We start from the raw sequence: 6034 nt of genomic DNA on the forward strand, positions 1-6034 counted from the left end.
CATAAGAAAATGTCTAATCAAAGTTAGTCAATAGTATTTGAGTAACACAAGCTAATGTGTTTTAGGTTATAGTCTTGTAATTACCGAATGTCCTCAGCTAAACTGTTCACCCACGTGAACACTGTGCTTCAGCAGATTCAATCCTTGATAATTTGCACTAAGTCCTTTGATGGACCTGGTGTCCTGAAATGCAGCAGGTAAGTGCCATTAAGAGCTATCCTTGCTGCTGAAACACCCCTTTGACAGGAGGAGCTGCATGCAGGTGGTTTATAGCAGGATCACTACCTCCTTCCTTCAATTACAATACATAGAACTTTAGTATCTCAGTAATTAGAAATATTTCTAACTTTGTATCATTCTTGCAGTTCTTGAAATCTTTGAGAAGAGCTCTGTCTTCTTGTCTTCCGAGTATGCACAATTACAGTGCTTTATATCTTAAGGAAGAATTTTTTTTACTGAGGGTGGTGAAACACTGGAACAGGTCAGCCAGAGAGGTGGTAGATGCTCCATCCCTGGAAACATTCAAGGTGGGGCCTGACAGAGCTCTGAGCAACCTGATCTAGCAGAAGATGTCTCTGCTCACCGCAGGGGGGGTTGGACTAGATGACCTTTAAAGGTCTTTTCCATCCCAAACCATGATTTGGTTCCATATGGCAACAGTGAGAGTATGATTCAATCCACACTTAAGTCCTAGTCTGCTTATTGATCCCCACAAAGGGCTGGGTTTCTTTCCCTTGTATTGCTTATTTTCCTAGACTTGAAACAAGCCAGAAACCGTCTCTATGTTAGTCCTTTCATGGCTGTACTAAATTAACATCATGAGGAAAACCCCCCCACCTCAAATACTTGCCCAGGTCCTCCTGCATGGTTCCACAGCCGTCAGCTGGACGTGACTGGAGAAAGGCCCCCCTGCAGCACACAGCTCCCAAGCAAAGCAGTGGTGCCAGCAGGAGACTGACCTGGGCGACTGCAAATTAACGGGACCTCAGCCACACAACACAAACGAGCCCCATCTGCTTTTACAACATGAGTACAGCACAGTCAGGTTCTGATCTTGGTGTTTCTGGAACATAGTGCAGTAAAACCACCCCAACAGCACACGCAATCTGCCGCCACCTCATCTTGCCTCTTTACCAGTTTGCTTGTTCACAGGGGAAGAAGAAAGTATACTAAACTTTTTCTTATTTTTTTCCCCCTCCCACCCCTTTTCTCACAGCACGCTACAAGTGAAAGTCTCGGAGCCGCAGAATTCAATAGACATGAACACAGAAAATGAACATTTGAAGTCCATAAAGATGTGCCTTAATCAGCCCACTGAGTGGAATCTGAGTTTTTCAGCAGCATCTCTCGCCAGCTGTAAAGTTTTTAACCAAAATCTCAAAACTGATGAGAACAAATAGATTGCAGCAGTTATTGCACTATTATTTTGTACATTGTTCCTGATTTATTTTCTGCTGAATAATAAGCATTTATTACATTGATCTTGAAATGACCTTGTGTGATTTGGCTTTATATTATAGCATTATTGATTTTGTTGTATTTTTTCTTTTTCAAATATAAAGTTTCACATCTGACCATCATTAAATTCTTACAGTACAAATTTCTATCAGAATCAGATGTTCCCCTTTAACAGTATTGTGATTTCTCTATGTTCTTTAATTTTAATTATTATTTCCCAATTTTATTTTTGTGCACGAAAGTTAATATATCATGTAATTTGTGGCATAGGTCACCATGTAAAGATTTATGGTAATAACAATTCAAACAAATCTGTAACAGGTGGAGACCGACTACCTCGAAGCAAAGCAGTAAAAATAAAAGGTAAATTATCTGAGGAGATCTCCTTCGCAAATGGACTGAAATGTACGGAACCACCAGCTTGTTTCTGCAGTATGCTTTCATCTCCATTCATCTTGAGAACTTCTGTGTGACAGTGTTTAATGACCGTAATGTCTAAAAGAAAGGCCAAGCCTGCAGGAGAAGCTCTTGAAAGATTGTCATTCAACAAACCTGTATCTGCACTTTTTGAGGTTTCTGCTAAATGGTCTTTCTTCCTCTTTTGTTTTTATGAATTTATGCCTGCCACCAATTAAAATGGATGTAAATGCTCTTCCTATTTCCTTTTCTTTTTCTGTGTACTTTGGAAATTCAATGTAAACATCAAAATTTTAAACTCTACTCAAAGTAGTAGTAAATGGTTGTAGCTGACCGCACTGTAGAAATTCCATGCTCAGATCAGCTTTAGCAAGGCTCATGTACGTCATTCATCAAAACTTTATTATTAATAGAGCTATAACAGAAGTGTTAGAAATAAAAACATATGCTATATTTATGTTTTCTGGAGTCCTGCATTCAACAGCTAGAATAGAGGTTTCTTAATTCAACTTCATAATGTTGTCTGTCCTTTACTTGCCAAGAACTAATTTTCCAGAAAGAAATTTCCTTGGAAGACAACCTATTTTGTGAAACAAACGTTTTAAGGATTCACTTAAAATTGTCTACTTATTTTAAGTGAAGATGCAGTTCTTTACGGAAGTTTGTTGGTTTGCAGGTACAATCCAGCAACTGAAATAAAAAGATCATTTTGAATTTCCCAGAAAGTCTCACAAGATCCCACAGAACACAATGAAAAGAATGAACACCCATCATCACACCACACTGTCTAGAGGACCTTTATGTAATGTATCTCTGCTGTTTAATGCACTTGAATTTGATGGGGCAAGAAAACCAAAAAGAGAATTAAACTTTATGGGGGAGAGGCACTGAAGTTGACTTCAGTGGAAACCCCTGTACCCAACGAGGGACACACAAACAGGCTGGCGAGCAGTGGAACTAATGCAGCCGGTATCTCATTTGTGTGCCTGAAGGAAGATATTCTACCTGGATTTTCTCATTTCAAAACCTGAGTAAATACCAGAACCTCTCTGTCAGACACTTGTCTCACTCACCTCCAAGCAGCCGTCTTTGTTAACTTTTAACAATTCCCTTCTTTTGTGTTATATTGAGTTTCAGTTGGCTGATGAGTTGAGAAGTTTTCAGATGGGAGTCAGATACAGACAAAACCCGAGCTCAGTGACCACTTAAGTCAGCCGATAAAAAACAAAACTAGAAAAAGAAGTGTTCTTGGTGCAGCACTCGCCCTTTATCTACAGATAGCAACCAGCCAAAGGAGACGAATCCCAGGAGAGTCTTTGGTTTGTGGTCTGAAGAGACTGATTAGGCAAGCAAACAAAAGCAATCACAAAACTGAGTTTAATAAACAAAAGCTAGAGTAGAAATAAACATGGGATCATTTTATGTTTGACAACAAATGAATGCTGCTATTTTATCAATATTTGGACTGGAGTCTAGGTCTAGTGGGGCTCATGTTTGACATCCTGTTGTGTTTAGCCAGTGAAAATAGAGGATGCACAGCAGTTGGTTCAGAGCAACCAAGTGGTTTTAAGTCAATTAGAGTATTTAGGGTTAAATCTTTATTCCTTACTTAAACAGCCAGGAAGTTAGCTACTTTCAACCCACAGAATTAAAGTAAATAAAAATCAGCAACATTATTTTAGCTAGAAAGGACAATGCATACAAAGTCAAGATTTTTTTTACCGCAGGTAGTAAGATACTTCCAGACATTGCTCCTTACCACATTTGGATGTACACTATTGCTATACCATAGGCAACTTTCTCAGAAAGTCAGCTGCATACATTTAAACCTTGATTATTGCTAATAATCGGCTTTGAAAAAATGTATCACACATCTGACCATCCTACCCTGCAATTAAGCAGCCATTCCTCCTCAGAAGATGAAGTAATTTTGTGATAGCATACCAGATTTTCTACTGCAGAGAAAACCCTTCCCTTGCAAGTTCTCTTGAAAGGGAAGAGCCCAGAGGGACTGGAGGTTACATGCCAGTTGCTGGTCAAGTTTCTAGCCTGAAAGGATCACGGGGTAATTTAGGCATTGAAGAACCTCAGGAGGTCCATAGTTCTCCATCCTGCTCAAAGGCAGCCCAGCTGTGAGGTCAGAGCAGGTTGTTCAGGACTTCATCTCATCAGGTCTTAATAAGCACAAAGCTTGCACAGCCTCTCCGGGCCACCTGTCCCAACTGCTCTCAACCTGTTCCACTGGCCTTTTTCTCCATATGTTCATCTCTGAGTGTCAACTTGTGCCCATTGCTTTCTCTCCTTCCATCACATCCAACGAAGAGCCTGGTCCATCTCCTCAATAGACTCCTTGTAGGTAACTGGGGGTCCTCTCAGCACCCACAGGCTGAACAAGCCCTGCTTCCTCAGCCACTCCTCACAGGGCAAGCACTCCCAACCGCCTGACCAGCTCAGGAGCCTCCACTGAACTCACTCCAGTTTGTCAGTGTCTGTTTTGCATTAATACATACCAGGGAAGCCATAGCCACAGCAGAGACATCTGTTGATTGAGAGGTGACTTCAGGGAAACCCTATCTTTTTGGTACAGCATTCCTAAGCGATACCAGAGACAGAACCTGCATGTGTGGCAAGGCACAGCAGAACAGCAAGGTGACAAAACTGAAGACCTCCCATTTATTCAGGAAAGCATTCCCAGAGAAGCCTTCATAACTTTTTATTGCTCCTGCTTTTCCTAGAAACTCATTTTAACCAAAAAGAAGAATGGACTAGCAGCAATTATTGAAAGTATAATAGTGGCAGAGAAGCAAACCACTCCCAAGAGTGAAGGTGAGAGAAAACTTGTAACTGAAATAGAAAATAACTAAACCTTAAAGCATAACAGAAGCTCTGATGGGCAAACAACTGAGAAAACTTGAAATAAACACTTCACCCTTTTTAACTATGTTCAGGCAGCATTCAAGGGGACAGACACTATCTCTGATCTCAAGTGGTTACATGTACACAAACGTACTGGAACAGAAATTGGGGATTTGAAGAATTGAATTATGAAAAGAGGGAGCCGAGGACTTCAAAATTCTGTTTAAAAAGATGAATAAAAATAATTCATCACAGTTACATAAGCTTCTGAATAGCAAATATCAGCAGAAAAGTGTATCATGGCATTTTGTGGTCTGACAACTTTCCAACAAAAACTGAAAGGGAAGAAAAGCAACATGATCCTCTCTGTTTTCTATATGCAAGCTTGAAAGTAGCATAATAGTTTGGGCGTTACACTCTGGGAACGCTACGTTTCACTCATGTTCCATTTCTGAGAATTACCAAAGATCATTTACAGTACCATTTATCTTAAATGTAAGTCTCTGAGAAAGCTACATTCAGCCTCAGTAGTTGAGATGCACACATCAAGTAATCGACTTGAGTTTTCTCCAACTGCCTCAGAAGTTATCTATGTTGTAACAGACGTGACTGTTTCCAAACCAAAAAACTAGCATTTCCAGAGGGAATCTGCTCAGCCACCAGTGACTACTACATGCAGTTTAATCTTCTGTTCTCTCTGTAAAACCCATGACTATTCCTAGAGATGGCGTTAGGAAAAGGTTTGTGAACTTCAAAGCTACAAAGAAATCACAAATGTACACCACTTTATAAGGTCTGTGTACTGCCTTTTTAGAGTATTTCAATTTTTGCCCTTTCTGTATTTAAGTATTCCTTTCCTTATTGGATCTTATTTTGCACCACAAATATTTTTGTGCTTTTCGAAAAGCACATTATTGGTCTTGAATAACAAGGTCAAGATCAGTAGCAGACTTTCAGGCTTAGGACTGTAAAATCAGTAACTCAGTTTTACCATTTTGACATTATTTAAAATAAAGTGGACACATACCTGCAGGAAGCAGAATTCACAATTAAGATTAATTCTATTTTACGTTGACATGAACAATAAAACCTGGTCAGCAGAGGCACTGTCTAATAAGTGAAGAAAGTCGGTACATTGCTGCCCTCACGATCAACCACTCCAGGTCAAACATTCTCTCTGAATAATGTTAAATACCAAAGCAGCTTTAACTATTAAGTACTTACCACCAACAGCAATTTTTATTTGCATATGAAAAGCATTCTTCTCTATAAAGTTTAAACCAAAAGAAAACAAAACAAAAAC

This window comes from Mesitornis unicolor, unplaced genomic scaffold (assembly GCF_000695765.1).
Source record: "Mesitornis unicolor isolate BGI_N332 unplaced genomic scaffold, ASM69576v1 scaffold8783, whole genome shotgun sequence".
Lineage (NCBI taxonomy): Eukaryota > Metazoa > Chordata > Aves > Mesitornithiformes > Mesitornithidae > Mesitornis > Mesitornis unicolor.